Source organism: Phyllobates terribilis, unplaced genomic scaffold (genome assembly GCF_046119375.1).
Source record: "Phyllobates terribilis strain yellow unplaced genomic scaffold, ASM4611937v1 Scaffold_7__3_contigs__length_470593459, whole genome shotgun sequence".
Lineage (NCBI taxonomy): Eukaryota > Metazoa > Chordata > Amphibia > Anura > Dendrobatidae > Phyllobates > Phyllobates terribilis.
This window is the reverse complement of record NW_027362767.1, coordinates 215,537,600-215,554,356: the sequence shown is the minus strand read 5'-3', so window position 1 is coordinate 215,554,356 and position 16,757 is coordinate 215,537,600.

Below are 16,757 nucleotides of genomic sequence, written 5' to 3'. Positions count from 1 at the left end.
CAAACTTCTGTGAAATCAAACTGTCCACTTAGGAAGCAACACTGATTGACAATCAATTTCACATGCTGTTGTGCAAATGGAATAGACAATAGATGGAAATTATTGGCAATTATCAAGACGCCCTCAATAAAGGAGTGGTTCTGCAGGTGGGGACCACAGACCACATCTCAGTACCAATGCTTTCTGGCTGATGTTTTGGTCACTTTTGAATGTTGGGTGTGCTTTCACACTCGTGGTAGCATAAGATGGACTCTACAACCCACAGAAGTTGCTCAGGTAGTGCAGCTCATCCAGGATGGCACATCAATGTGAGCTGCAGCAAGAAGGTTTGCTGTGTCTGTCAGCGTAGTGTCCAGAGCCTGGAGGCGCTACCAGTAGACAGGCCTGTACACCAGGAGACATGGAGGGGGCCGTAGGAGGGCAACAACCCAGCAGCAGGACCGCTACCTCCGCATTTGTGCAAGGAGGAACAGGAGGAGCACTGTCAGAGCCCTGCAAAATCATCTCCAGCAGGCCACAAATGTGCATGTATCTGCACAAATTATTAGAAACCGACTCCATGAGAGTGGTATGAGGGCCCGACGTCCACAGATGGGGGTTGTGCTCACAGCCCAACACCGTGCAGGACGCTTGGCATTTGCCACAGTACACCAGGATTGGCAAAGTCGCCACTGGCGCCCTGTGCTCTTCACAGATGAAAGCAGGCTCACACTGAGCACATGTGACAGACGTGACAGAGTCTGGAGACGCAGTGGAGAGCGATCTGCTGCCTGAAACATCCTTCAGCATGACCGCTTTGTCAGTGGGTCAGTAATGGTGTGGGGTGGCATTTCTTTGGAGGGCCGCACAGCCCTCCATGTGCTCGCCAGAGGTAGCCTGACTGCCATTAGGTACTGAGATGAGATCCTCAGACCCCTTGTGAGACCATATGCTGGTGCGGTTGGCCCTGGGTTCCTCCTAATGCAGGACAATGCCAGACCTCATGTGGCTGGAGATTGTCAGCAGTTCCTGCAAGATGAAGGCATTGAAGCTATGGACTGGCCCGCCCGTTCCCCAGACCTGAATCCGATTGAGCACATCTGGGACATCATGTCTCGCTCCATCCACCAACGTCACGTTGCACCACAGACTGTCCAGGAGTTGGCGGATGCTTTAGTCCAGGTCTGGGAGGAGACCCCATAGGAGACCATCCGCAACCTCATCAGAAGCATGCCCAGGCATTGTAGGGAGGTCATACAGGCACGTGGAGGCCACACACAATACTGAGCCTCATTTTGACTTGTTTTAAGGACATTACATCAAAGTTGGATCAGACTGTAGTGTGTTTTTCCACTTTAATTTTGGGGGTGACTCCAAATCCAGGCCTCCATTGGTTAATAAATGTGATTTCCATTGATGATTTTTGTGTGATTTTGTTGTCAGCACATTCAACTTTGTACAGAACAAAGTATTCAATGAGGATATTTCATTCATTCAGATCTTTGATGTGTTATTTGAGTGTTCCCTTTATTTTTTTGAGCAGTGTATATACAGCTCTGGCAAAAATTAAGAGACCACTGCACAGTTTTCTAAAAATCCCCATCTCTACATGTCTGACAGCCATTCCATTCCAGTGTCAGTTGAATTCCAACCAAAGTCCACCTCATTCTACTTAATGTGCTTCTGATTAGGTGATCACCTGAACCAAATCTTATGTAACGAGGGAAAGTATAAAAAAACACTGCTGTGGTCTTCACAATCCTCTTGCAATAGGACAAGCTGGATGGCAAAACAAGTGCTAGGAATAGCCCAAAAGTAATTTGAATGAAAAAATAACTTGTAACCATGCCAAAGGAGTTAAAAAGAAAAGTCTTGAGTGAGGAAAAGAAGGGCTCAGTTCTGGCTTTACAAGCAGAGGATACAGTGAGCGTCATGTTGCCTCCATCCTTAAAATTTCGAAGACAGCAGTCCATTACAACAAGGTCAAGCAGTAGACATTGGGGACAACAAAGCTACAGACCGGCAGAGGGCAAAAGCGACTCTCCACTAACCGAGATGACCATCATCTTATTCGAATGTCACTCAGCAACCGCAGGATGACATCAAGTGACCTACAAAAGGAATGGCAAATGGCAGCTGGGATGAAGTGCACGGCAAGAACAGTTGGTAACAGGCTCCTAGAAGCAGGCCTCAAGTCATGTAAAGCTAGAAAAAAGCCTTTCATCAATGAGAAGCAAAGGAGAGCCAGGCTGAAGTTTGCCAAAGACCATAACCATTGGACCATAGAGGACTGGAGTAAGGTAATCTTCTCTGATGAGTCTAATTTTCAGCTTTGCCCAACACCTGGTCGTCTAATGGTTAGACGGAGACCTGGAGAGGAATACAAGCCACAGTGTCTTGCACCCACTGTGAAATTTGGTGGAGGATCGGTGATGATCTGGGGATTCTTCAGCAAGGCTGGAATTTGGCAGGTTAATCTTTGCAAAGGACATATGAATCAGGCTGCATAAAAGGTTATCCTTGAAAAACACTTGCTTCCTTCTGTTCAGACAATGTTCCCCAACTCTGAGGACTAGTTTTTCCAGCAGGACAATGCCCCATGCCTCACAGCTAGGTCAATCAATGTGTGGATGAAGGAGCACCACATCAAGACCCTGTCATGGCCAGCCCAATCTCCAGACCTGAACCCCATTGAAAACCTCTGGAATGTAATCAAGAGGAAGATGGATAGTCACAAGCCATCAAACAAAGAAGAACTGCTTACATTTTTGTGCCAGGAGTGGCATAAGGTCACCGAAAAGCAGTGTCAAAGACTGGTGGAAACCATGCCAAGACACATGAAAGCTGTGATTAAAAATCATGGTTATTCCACCAAATATTGATTTCTGAACTCTTCCTGAATTAAAACATGAGTATTGTTGCATATAAATGAATAAGAACTTGTTTTCTTTGCATTATTTGAGGTCTGAAAGCACTGTTTCTCTGTTTCTTTTTTATTATTTTGACAATTTCTCATTTGCTGCAAATAAATACAACATTTTTAGCTTTGAATTTCAGAGACATGTTGTCAGTAGTTTATAGAATAAAACAACAATGTACATTTTACTCAAAAATATACCTATAAAGAGAAAAATCTGAGAAAATGAACATTTTGCAGTGGTCTCTTAATTTTTGCCAGAGTTGTATACAGTGCCTACAAGTAGTATTCAACCCCCTGCAGATTTAGCTGGTTGACACATGCGGAATTAACTTGGCATTGTGAAATTTGTACTGTAGATCAGCCTGGAAGTGGGAAATGCACTGCAGCAAATTATTATTTTTTTTTTTTTTAAAACGTTAAAAGTTAATTCAGAGTGTCATTTATTATTCAACCCCTCAAACCACAAGAATTCTGTTTGGTCCCCCAAAAGTATTAAGAAGTAGTTCAGGCACCAAGAATAATGAGCTTCACATGTGTGGATTAAAGATCTCTTTTGCCAGCCTTTTCTGACTATTTAAGACCCTCCCCAAACTTGTGAACAGCACTCAGACATGGTCAACATGGGAAAGACAAAGGAGCATTCCAAGGCCATCAGAGACAAGATCGTGGAGGGTCACAAGGCTGGCAAGGGGTACAAAACCCTTTCCAAGGAGTTGGGCCTACCTGTCTCCACTGTTGGGAGCATCATCCGTAAGTGGAAGGCTTATGGAACTACTGTTAGCCTTCCACGGCCAGGACAGCCTTTGAAAGTGTCCTCCCGTGCCGAGGCCAGGCTTGTCCGAAGAGTCAAGGCAAACCCAAGGACAACAAGGAAGGAGCTCCGGGAAGATCTCATGGCAGTGGGGACATTGGTTTCAGTCAATACCATAAGTAACGTACTCCACGGCAATGGTCTCCGTTCCAGACGAGCCCGTAAGGTACCTTTACTTTCAAAGCGTCATGTCAAGGCTCGTCTATAGTTTGTTCATGATCACTTGGAGGACTCTGAGACAGACTGGTTCAAGGTTCTATGGTCTGATGAGACCAAGATCGAGATGTTTGGTGCCAACCACACACGTGACGTTTGGAGACTGGATGGCACTGCATACGACCCCAAGAATACCATCCCTACAGTCAAGCATGGTGGTGGCAGCATCATGCTGTGGGGCTGTTTCTCTGCCAAGGGGCCTGGCCATCTGGTCCGCATCCATGGGAAGATGGATAGCACGGCCTACCTGGAGATTTTGGCCAAGAACCTCCGCTCCTCCATCAAGGATCTTAAGATGGGTCGTAATTTCATCTTCCAACAAGACAACGACCCAAAGCACACAGCAAAGAAAACCAAGGCCTGGTTCAAGAGGGAAAAAGTCAAGGTGTTGGAGTGGCCTAGTCAGTCTCCTGACCTTAACCCAATTGAAAACTTGTGGAAGGAGCTCAAGAATAAAGTCCACATGAGACACCCAAAGAACCTAGATAACTTGGAGAAGATCTGCATGGAGGAGTGGGCCAAGATAACTCCACAGACCTGTGCCGGCCTGATCAGGTCTTATAAAAGACGATTATTAGCTGTAATTGCAAACAAGGGTTATTCCACAAAATATTAAACATAGGGGTTGTATAATAATTGACCCACACTTTTATGTTTAAAATTTAATAAAATTCAACTGAGCAACATAACTTTTTGGTTTGTAAGATTTATGCTTCTGTTCATAAAACCTACTCTCGTTTGCAGTTTGAAGGCTCTAACTTATTTGCATCTTATCAAACCAGCTAAATCTGCAGGGGGTTGAATACTACTTGTAGGCACTGTATATATTGTTTGCACATGTACTGTATATATTTAAAAGCTATCATGCAATACCCAGATCTGATTCAATATTAGGGGATGTCCCTTTCCCCATTCTTGTTTTTATATATATTTTTTAATCATGCCTTTTGTTCTTTGTTGTTCTTAATCTTTTTTGTCCTTATTAGTGATGAGCTAACGTGCTCGCCACTACTCGGTACTCGCCCGAGCATCACAGTGCTCGACAAGCTCGGCGCTCGACGAGTATTTCCGGCTTGCTCGGGCGAGAGCTCAGGTCACCGCCCTTCATGTTCTTTAGAGAGCCAATGAACATGCAGGGATTGCTTGCCACGCACTGTAATGCCGCTGCCATGTTGGTTGTGGCATTACAGTGACTGGCTGGCCGCATAGCGTCATCGGGTCTATTTAGGACCTGGCGCCGCTATGCTCGTCAGAGTCTACCCCGGAAACAGGCAGAGTAGGAAGAGGTGCTGCTGAGTCAGGGAGAGATTTGCTTGGTTTATTAGTTAGTGTAGGTATTCCACAAAATATATATATCTGTGACACCCCAGGGGTCTGGTTGCCACAGTAATAGAGATATTATGTCTGAGAGCAAGTGGGAGGTTTCTCTGGTCAGGAGCCCTAAGCATGCAACACGGCCCACCCAGACCTGGGAGGGGAGGAATCTGCCCTTATAAACTGGGTCTGGGGCGGGATTAGAGCAGACAGAGACAGAGCCTGCAGAACAAGCAGAGCAGTCAGAGCCTAGAGTGAAGCTGCAGACACAGGAAAAGATACATCAGGAGCTCTGTAGGAGCAGAGGCTGAAGGCCAGGGGCTGTGAGCAGAGATATAGCTCGCCCTGGCTGAAGTTACTAAAACCGGACACAGGAGTCCGAGGCTGTGGGGACTGATATATAGCCAGCAACAGAAACCAACCGGCAGGGGATTCCAGGTCCTCTGGCCATAGAAGCCTGGAGGCTCAGTCACAAAGAAGGGACCAGCGCCGCCATCCAGGAGCGGAGGCTAACAGAAGGCCCCAAGTCAACAGCCATACGGGTGAGCACCACACGGTATACTCAGGGACGTGGGCTACTTGTAACCGCTGACAGCAAGGTAGCCAGGAAGAGTGCAGATAAACGGGGAGGCCTACAACTCCACCTGGCCAGGGGAACTCCTGCTTGCTCGCAGACTGACCAGGCCCCTTATACTAGCCAGTACTCCCCGGAGGGTCTGCCTTGTACCATCAGTAAAGACCCTGAACTGCACCTCACGTCTCTGTGATTCCTTGCCGCACCAGCACCATTAGCACTGGGACCCTCACACCATCACTCCCATCATCTCTCACATTAGCTGCCCTGAGGCAATACTTCTCCCATGGGGAGTTATCCCATACTCGGCTGCGCAAACAACATCAGCCTCAGCGGTCGGCAGCGCAGCGGCGGTCCCCACTGACCGCAATCCACGGGTGGCGTAGTCGGACATTTGCTATACATTAAAACTGCCACTGGTTTGACCACCCTGGGCACGGACCGGGTCATCGCCACACGGAGACTACAACCCCCAGCATTCTACAACAGGCCTGGTTCCGGGTTCCCCTGCACAACACAGGCCCAGGGGGCGCGTCAACTTTGGCGTAGTCGGCAGGATTTCGTGCCTGCAGCCACCGGGTACTGCGTGCCTGAAAAAGAGACTTTTATACTTACCTGTGGTGAAGTTTCCCGTCGTCCGGAGCCGATTCCCGCCATCAGACGCCATCTTGGACCGTTTCCCGCCGTCTTTTGCCTTCTTCCCGCCATCCGCAGCTGCTTCCCGCCTTCGGACGCCATCTTCGGGACGCCGCACGGGAAGAAGAGGGGCGTGGACGCCGAAAGCGCGCGAGATCCGAAGCTCCGCCCCACGCTCCGCCCCACACTCTGACGCTGCGCAAGGTCCTGGAAGGGAGGAAGAGCGACGCTGATGTCATCGGAGCGCGACGCCAGGTCCTCAACCCCGACGATCGACTGCGGAGCCGCGGCCTACGGAAGAAGAGCATCGCAAGGTAGGCCACGGTCCACTAGGGGGGAGGAGGATGCCGGATACCGAGGGGAGCTCCACTGCCACAGCCACCGCCAGCGCAACCGCTGCAGCAGTCATGCCATTCACCATGCCCTATATCCCGGGGGCAACCTGGCTACCCCAGTACTCAGGGAAGTCACATACTCTAAATGACTTTAGAGAAAGACTGGATAGCCTTTTCCAGGTGTACCCCCTCACAGAAGAGCAAAAAGTGAGCATCCTGGTGGCCCAATTAATCGGGGCAGCCCAAAGGGAGGTAAAGTCCTGGCCACCTGGGAGGAAGAGGACTGTCAGAGAAATACTAGCCCGGCTGAAAGACACATTTGATACCCACACCTCAGCCGAAATAAAGCTCAGATTTTACGGGTGTAAACAGCGGGCACATGAGAGTATAAGAGACTATGCTCTAAACCTACAAGAGGCCCTGAGAGCCATTAAGCAGGCAGACCCTGACAGCGTGGGAAATTAAGATAAGCTGTTGACTGAACAATTTATTGAGGGTCTACTGTGCAATGCCCACCGAACCCAGTTGCGGGCAATGGCCTTACAGGACCCTGACCTGGACTTTGCACAGTTCAAGGACAGAGCCATCCGGGTGCTCCGAGAACCGGCACCAGGTGGCGCTGTGACCCACAGGCGCCCTGCTATCACTTACCACCAGGAGACGGCGCCCTTGTCTGCAGGGCCTGTGGGAGCTGATGCGCAGGCTTTAAACAGTGACCCGGCTACAGACCTGCACCATCAGGTCCAAGAGCTGACTAAGAGCGTTGTCGCGCTAACCAGAACTATGCAGTCTTTACAGGTCTCTTCTCCAGGAAAGATCCAGCTGGCATCCGGACCGGAGGACGTCCCGTGGCGCCGACTGCGGAGGACCCCACCGGCCAGAGGAAGACCCAGCGACAGATACAACGAGGACGGACGACCCATCTGCCGCCGCTGCAATCAACCCGGACATGTGGCAAGGTACTGTCATTTAAACGGGCACAACCTGGGGTACAGGGCCAACCCCCAGGCATAAGACCATCAGGCCCATCAAACTGGCGTGATAAATACGTAGGGGGACGTCCAATCTTGCCTGTGGTGCTGGATGGCATTCCTATGAGTGCCCTACTAGACACTGGGTCACAGGTGACCACCATCCCGTACGTGCTCTTTAAACAGCACTGGAATGACTCGGACATAACCCGCTACCCAGATGACGACCTGAGTATCATCGCCAGCAATGGTCAGCCCGTGCCGCAGGTGGGATTCAAAGAGGTGACCATTAAGATCAGTAAAGTCGAACTGGCGGCACAAGGACTGATTATAGTGGACATAGACCGTCATGAGAGTCACCCTAGAATAACCTTGGGAACTAATGTGATTGAAAATTGTCTTGCAGAGGTGATTCTCATTTTACAGCAGGTTGCCAAGAACGCCAGTTCCGGCCAGCAGCGTGTGCTCCAAAAAGAGATCCGGGCACTGATGAAGCGGCAACAGGTGGAACTATCTGGTGGTGAGATAGGTAGCGTGAGAATGTGTGACCCATTCCCTATTGCCATGCCCCCAAAAAGTGAGATGATGATTTGGTGCCGGGCAGCTATTGGTCTAAGAGGTAGAGACTACCAAGCAATGGTAGAACCCATCTACTCAGACAGTAGGCCCACCATTTTGACGGCACGGGGGGTGGTCGATGTACGCCATGGGAGGGTGCCCGTTCGCATCATAAATATCGGGGAGAGAGAAGTATACCTGCCCCGGTATGCCACGCTAGCCAAATTGTTCACCATCAACCAGAACTCTGTACAGGCCGTGGAACCCTTGCCTCCATCTCAACCAGAGGAAGGTAACGGCTCTAAGAAACCAATGGAGGACTGGTGTCACCAACTGCATTTGGGTACTGACTCCACTCCCTCACACCAGAAACAGGGAGTCTATCGGGTGGTTTGAGAGTACGAGAGAGTGTTTAGTAAACACCCGCTAGACTTCGGGCGAGTAAAGGGGGTAGAACACCACATCCCCACGGGGGACCATCCTCCCATAAAGGAGAGATACCGACCCGTACCCCCGGTACACTACCAACACGCCAAGGGGATGCTTAGAGACATGAAGGAGGCTGGGGTAATCAGGGACAGCTGTAGCCCCTGGGCAGCTCCACTAGTCTTAGTGAAAAAGAAAGACAACACCATGAGAATGTGTGTAGACTACAGGAAGGTCAACCATATCACACACAAAGATGCGTACCCGTTACCAAGGATAGAAGAGTCCTTAGCTGCATTAAAATCTGCTAACTTCTTCTCTACTTTGGATCTCACTAGCGGGTACTGGCAGGTTCCTGTAGCAGAGGCGGACCGGGAGAAGACCGCATTCACCACCCCGATGGGTCTCAGCGAATTTAACTGTATGCCGTTCGGGCTCTGCAACGCACCAGGAACCTTCCAACGGTTGATGGAATGCTGTCTGGGACACCGGAACTTCGAGACGGTCCTGTTATACCTGGACGATGTCATCGTCTATTCCAAGACCTACGAGGACCACCTGAAACACCTGGCAGAAGTGTTCGAAGCTCTGGCAAACTACGGCCTAAAGGTGAAACCCTCCAAGTGTCACCTCCTGAAACCAAAGGTGCAATACCTGGGACACGTGGTGAGTGCTGACGGAGTGGCTCCTGACCCTGATAAGATCACCGTGATTAAGGACTGGCCAAGACCCTCCAGCATAAAGGAAGTGCGGCAGTTCCTCGGGTTGGTAGGCAACTACCGAAGATTCATTCCCGGTTTCACCAAAATGGCAGCCCCTATGCAGGACCTCCTGATAGGTCAATCTCGGAAAGCCAAAAACCAGAAGCCGCCCTTTAGGTGGGAAAAGCTGGAAGAGGAGTCCTTCTGCCAGCTGAAGATGGCCCTCACGGGGGATGAAATCCTGGCATATCCAGACTACAGCCAGCCCTTTATCCTCCACACGGACGCAAGAAACATCGGGCTAGGAGCCGTACTGTCCCAGATCCAGCAAGGGAAAGAACGGGTAATCGCTTACGCCAGCCGAAAGCTAAGGCCCACGGAGAGGAACCCTGAGAATTATAGCTCATTCAAGCTGGAGTTCCTGACAGTAGTGTGGGCAGTGACCGAACGTTTCAAGCATTACCTTGCCTTCTCCAAATTCACCGTGTACACGGATAACAACCCGTTGACACACCTGGACACTGCAAGGCTCGGTGCCCTGGAACAGAGATGGATGGCCCGCCTGTCCAACTTTGAATTCACCATCAAATACCGGGCAGGACGCTCAAATGCCAACGCGGATGCCCTGTCTAGAATGCCGAACTTACCGGACGTAGGGGAAGATCCAGAAGATCTGGAAGAAGTTGAGCTCCCTGCGTTCCACCGACATGGGATTACTGTTAGAACCTTGCTCTTAGGTTTTTTCCTTTGCTGGTCACATGACCTTGTTGGCCTATTTAATCCTGCTCCGCCCTTATGGCTTTGCTGGACTTCATTGTATAACTACTTTCTAGCTAGCCTGTGCTCTGTATCTAACTCTGTTAGTTTGCTTGGTCTACGGACCTCTATGTTCTATATATTTTGTTTGTTCGTCTGTCTGCTACTATTTCTGTTAGGAGGTGTCCCATTTTCCTCCCAGTCCTTAGTACTTGTAGGGATTCCTTCCCCACATCTATAGGTCTCCGTACAGACTAGCTTAGGACTTTAGCAGGTCTGATCGCAGGATCAGGTTCCCTGTTACATCGTAGGGATTAAGCTGAGTTCTATCGTAGGGACAGATCTCCTCTTTTTCCTTAGCTCTGGTAGCAGAACATAACAGTAAGTCCAGCCTGCAAATTCTCTAAGGAAAGATTTTTCTGTTCCATCATGGTGTCGGTTCAGGATTTGGCTCATCGCCTGCAGGGACTCTCTCTGGAGGTGGCCGAGCTCCGTCAGCACGTGAGTAACTGTCCTGGAGCACATTTCTTGGAGCCTAAGGTATGTTTGCCGGATTTATTTTTTGGTGAACACCAAGAATTTTTTTCATTTAAAAATGCTTGCTTATTGTATTTTCGTTTGAGACCCAAGTCCTCTGGGGATGAATCCCAGCGCATAGGGTTCATAATGTCACTTTTGCGCAAAGAGCCTCAGGAGTGGGCCTTTTCTTTGCAACCTAGTGATACATGCTTCAGATCAGTGGATAGTTTTTTTTCTGCTTTGGGACTATTATATGATGATCCTGACCGTGTCGCATCAGCTGAGACTGAGTTGAGACGTTTGAAACAGGGTTCAGGTAATGTGGAAAAATATTGTACTCATTTCCGTCGATGGTCTACTCAAACAGGGTGAAACGATTCTGCTCTGAAAAGTCTATTTCTTGCTGGGCTCAATGAAAGGGTTAAAGACCTGCTAATTGCTTATCCTACACCTGAAGATTTGCAACAGGCTATGCAATTAGCTATACGGGTGGATAGGAGACTGCGTGCAAGGGTTAATGAGAGCAAATCCTCTGCTATGTCAGTTTCTGGTTATGAGAATGTGTGTACTAACAGTGGTGAACCGATGGAGATTGGATCGGTGGCACCTCGCTCTCAAGAAAAAGACCGTCGATTTTCTGAAGGCTTGTGTTTCTATTGCGGAAAATCTGGTCATTTGATTAAAGGCTGTGAGCTTCGTATGAAGAAAGAAAAAAAAATGGTCAGTCATGCCCGTATTGCCTGTTTAAATTCCAAGGGTGTATTTTTAGCTGCTTCCACGATTGCTCAGGAAAAATTGATGGAATTTCGGGTGTTTGTTGATTGTGGGTCTACTCTGAATGTAATTGATGGGGGATTCTTGGAAAGACTCAATTTAAAACCCGAACCTTTATCATCCCCCATTGCTGTGGTTTCTGTGGATGGTTCCCCTTTGAAGAATATTACTCTCAAGGTCTGTGAATTTCCTCTCACTATTAATGGTGTTCACCATGAGAAATTGGATTTGGTAGTGTTGAATAACTTGCCTTCTCCAGTAATATTGGGATTGCCCTGGTTAAAATTTCACAATCCTGTACTGGATTGGTCTACCAGTGAAATTAAATCCTGGAGCCATAAATGTTATGACAAGTGTTGTAACGGGCGTATTGCAGCTTTGGATAGGGGAGAATTGCCTGTTCCTATTCAGGATTTTTGGAGAGTTTTTTCTGAGAAGGAATCGCAGGTTTTGCCTCCCCATAGAGACTATGATTGTTCTATTGAATTTGTCCCTGGAGCGACTCTTCCTAAAAGTCGTTTATTTAACCTTACTATTCCTGAGAGGAAGGCTTTGGAGGAATACATACAGACAAGTTTGGCCGCCGGTCACATTAGGCCCTCTAAGTCTCCTGTGGCGGTTGGATTTTTTTTTGTAAAAAAAAAGGACGGCGGTTTACGTCCTTGTGTGGATTTTCGTGAGATTAACAAAATTACTGTACGCAATCCTTACCCACTGCCATTGATTCCTGATCTGTTTAACCAGTTAATGGGGGCCAAGTGGTTCTCTAAAATTGACCTTAAGGGGGCATACAATCTGTTGCGCATGAAGGAGGGTGATGAATGGAAGACTGCTTTTAACACTCCTGTGGGTCATTTTGAGAACCTGGTTATGCCTTTTGGTCTTACTAATGCTCCTGCATTTTTTCAGAATCTTATTAATGACATCCTTAGACCTTTGATCGGCAAAAATGTGGTTGTGTATTTGGATGACATTTTGATTTATTCGCCGGATCTGGAGTCTCATTGGCGGAGCGTACGTGTGGCATTACAGTTATTAATGGACAATTCGCTTTTTGCTAAGCTGGAGAAATGTGACTTCGCTGTACAGAGAATTAGTTTTTTGGGTTACATTATCTCCAGCGAAGGTTTTGAGATGGACCCGGTTAAAGTTCAAGCTGTACAGGAATGGCCTAGGCCTATTGGTTTGAAATCGATACAGAGGTTTTTGGGTTTCGCCAATTATTACAGAAAATTCATAAAAAATTTTTCTATTATTGTCAAACCTCTGACCGATCTCACCAGGAAAGGTGCTGATGCGGTTCAGTGGTCTTCTGAGGCCATTGAAGCTTTTGTGTATCTCAAGGAGAGGTTCACCTCTGCTCCCATCCTTATGCAGCCTGATGTGACTAAGCCGTTTTTGGTTGAGGTTGATGCTTCCTCTGTGGGGGTTGGCGCAGTATTGTCTCAGGATAACGGGGATGGATTACATCCCTGTGCCTTTTTTTCAAAAAAATTTTCGGAGACTGAACTGAATTACGATATTGGTAATCGGGAATTATTGGCTATTAAACTCGCATTTGAACACTGGCGCCACTTCTTGGAAGGTGCGGAATTTCCCGTTCAGGTTCTTACGGATCATAAAAATCTGATATATCTTGATGCTGCCAAGCGCCTGAATGCCCGTCAGGCTAGGTGGGCACTGTTTTTCTCGCGGTTTAATTTCTCCGTTACTTACATCCCTGGTACTAAGAATGTTAAGGCGGATGCCTTGTCTCGCAGTTTTTCTCCCATAGTCGGTGCTGAGAAAGAGGAGAACATTTTACAAGAAGGTGTTGTGATAGCTGCTTTGGACTCCGTTTTGGAAGATGAGATTCTTAAAGCACAGGAGAATGCCCCATCTAACACTCCTCATGGGAGGTTGTTTGTGCCTAGGACCTTTAGGAGAGATTTGTTTGTTGAGTGTCACGAATCTCGGTTGGCAGGTCATCCCGGAATCTCTGAGACCAAGAGACTGGTGGGTCGCAGTTTTTGGTGGCCTGGATGGCAGAAGGAAGTCATTAAGAAGGTGCGTCAATGTACTATATGTGCTAGATCTAAGTCCTCACATACTCCTGCTGCGGGGTTGCTTTGTCCTTTGGAGGTTCCCAGTGCTCCTTGGACACATTTGGCTATGGACTTTATAACTGACCTTCCCCCCTCTGAGGGTTTTACTGTCATCTGGGTGGTCGTGGACCGTTTTAGCAAGATGTGTCACTTGGTTCCCTTCGTCAAACTGCCCTGCGCTAAAACTCTCGCTAAGGCCTTTGTCAAGGAAATTGTCAGACTTCATGGCGTTCCTACTGACATTGTTTCTGATAGGGGTCCTCAGTTCGTGGCTCGTTTTTGGCGGTCCTTTTGTGACAGGTTGGGAGTTCATTTGTCGTTCTCGTCCGGATATCATCCTGAATCTAATGGCCAGACAGAAAGGAAAAACCAGGATGTTGAGCAGTTCTTGCGTTGTTTTGTGGCAGACAATCAAGAGGGGTGGTCTGAGTTTCTGCCACTTGCTGAATTTGCTCTGAACAATCATACATCTTCTTCTGCTGGTTGTTCGCCTTTTTTTTGTTGTTCTGGGAGACATCCGTCGTTTGGGTCGTTCTCCAAGTTGGGATCTGCCGTGCCTGAGGAGGAGAATTTTTCCGGTGATTTGGAGAGAGTTTGGACGGATGTGCGTGGTAATCTTCAGGAGGCCAACAGAAAATCTAAAGACTACTTTGATAGGAAACGACAGGAGGTTTTGTTCGCTGTTGGTGACATGGTCTGGTTGTCCTCTAGGAATCTGCGGTTGAGGATTCCTTCTAAGAAATTGGGTCCCAAGTTTGTAGGGCCCTTTAAGGTGCTTCAGGTTGTCAACCAATCTGCTGTTAGGTTGGAGGTTCCTACCTCCTGGAGAATTAATCCGGTATTTCATGTCTCTCTGTTAAAAAATGCTGTTGTGTCGGATGGTGACGCCTCTGCCTCTGTTCCTCCGGTGGTGGAGGACGGGGAATATGAAATTTCTCGCATCCTTAACTCTAGACTGTATAGAGGTAGTTTGCAGTATCTTGTGGCCTGGAAAGGTTTCGGACCCGAGGATAACTCTTGGGTGAGGTCAGATGATGTTTCCGCATCCAGACTTATCAGAGCGTTTCACAGGAGATTTCCTGATAAGCCTGGTCCTAGGGGATCCGGAGGATCCTCTTAGAAGGGGGGGTACTGTTAGAACCTTGCTCTTAGGTTTTTTCCTTTGCTGGTCACATGACCTTGTTGGCCTATTTATTCCTGCTCCACCCTTCTGGCTTTGCTGGACTTCATTGTATAACTACTTTCTAGCTAGCCTGTGCTCTGTATCTAACTCTGTTAGTTTGCTTGGTCTACGGACCTCTATGTTCTATATATTTTGTTTGTTCGTCTGTCTGCTACTATTTCTGTTAGGAGGTGTCCCATTTTCCTCCCAGTCCTTAGTACTTGTAGGGATTCCTTCCCCACATCTATAGGTCTCCGTACAGACTAGCTTAGGACTTTAGCAGGTCTGATCGCAGGATCAGGTTCCCTGTTACATCGTAGGGATTAAGCTGAGTTCTATCGTAGGGACAGATCTCCTCTCTTTCCTTAGCTCTGGTAGCAGAACATAACAATTACCCTGTATTCCCACCGTGTGAAGGACAGGCGCTCCGTGACGTTCAATCCCTTGCCCCACTACAACTGGGCGGAGACACAAGACAGTGATCCCGCAGTCCATTTGGTGAAGGAAATGCTGACCCAGGCCGATGCCCGTCTTGACCCAGATGCTCCGGAGGAGACCAAGCAACTGTGGAAGGAGAAAAGTAAGCTGTTCCTCTACAGGGAGAAGCTGTGCCGGAGAATGGTTAACTCTCGAACACATGAGTTGACCTGGCAGGTAGTGGTCCCAAGACGAGACGCGGCTATGGTTCTGGAGGCATACCACAACGGAGCAGGGCATTTCGGATGGAAGAAGCTGGAGTTCTTGTTGCGTGAACGGTTCTACTGGGTAGGCATGAGAGGAGCCATCGAGAGGTGGTGCAGAGACTGTGGCCCGTGCCACCTGAGAAGAAAAGACCGAGCCAGCCAGAAGACTCCCCTGCAGCCCATCATCACCAGACAGCCACTGGAACTGGTAGCCCTGGACCATGTGAAACTGGCTCCAAGCAGATCTGGGTATGTCTACGCCCTCACAATCGTAGATCATTACTCCCGGTTCCTGGTGGTGGTCCCGGTCAAGGACTTAACGGCTCAAACAGCAGCTAGAGCCTTCCAGCAGCACTTCTGCCATCCACACGGGTACCCGGACCAAGTGTTGACAGACCAAGGACCAGCCTTCGAAGCAGAGGTCTTCCAGGAGTTCTGCAACCTGTATGGCTGCAAGAAGATAAGAACAACGCCCTATCACCCTCAAACCAATGGACTCTGCGAGAAGATGAACCAGGTGGTGATAGATCTGCTAAAAACGTTGCCCCTGGAAGAACGCAGTCTGTGGCCTGAGAAACTGCCCGATCTGGTGGACCTGTATAACCACATCCCTGTAGGTTCCACCAACTGTACCCCGGCTTACCTAATGAGAGCAAGACCTGGTAAGCTGCCTATTGACCTGGATATGGGAGTCCTGACGCCTGAGGACACCTCGCCAGAGGCCGACTGGGATACAGAACGGCAGCAGCAGTATCGGAAAGTACAGGAGAGCGTCGAGCAAAGTCTGTCTCAAGCTAGAGAAAGGCAAGAGAAGGCTTATAACCAGTATGCTCCCACTGTTCCCCTGGTACCTGGAGAGCAGGTCTTGAAGAGGAAGAGGCGGCTCCACAAGTTGGACGACCAGTGGGAGAAGGACGCGTACACCGTACTGCCATCAAGCCATGAGAACCCAAAAGTCTGCGTAATCAGTAAGGATGGAGGAGAAACCACAGCCATTGTCTCCAGAGACCACCTGAAGAAGTGTCCCGAGCAGCTGCAAAGCCCTGAAGAAGATCAAGGAAACCCTCAACCCGCAGAGGAAAGGGAAGAAATGATCAGTACCGTACTCGGAGACTTCCCCCGGTCTTGGACACAAGTAAACGGCGCTGTCGCGGTACCCGTCCTCACCTTTCTCCAACCAGCCCCGCAAGTGCCTACAGAGGAACCGGTAGAGCTGGAAGAGCAGCCGGCCCAAGAGGCAGAAGAGTCCACACCAGCAGTACAGGAGGATCAACCCTCTGCTAGTAGTGAGCCTGCCGTGCCCCTAGTGAGCCAAAGAGTGCGCAGACAGCTGCCCAG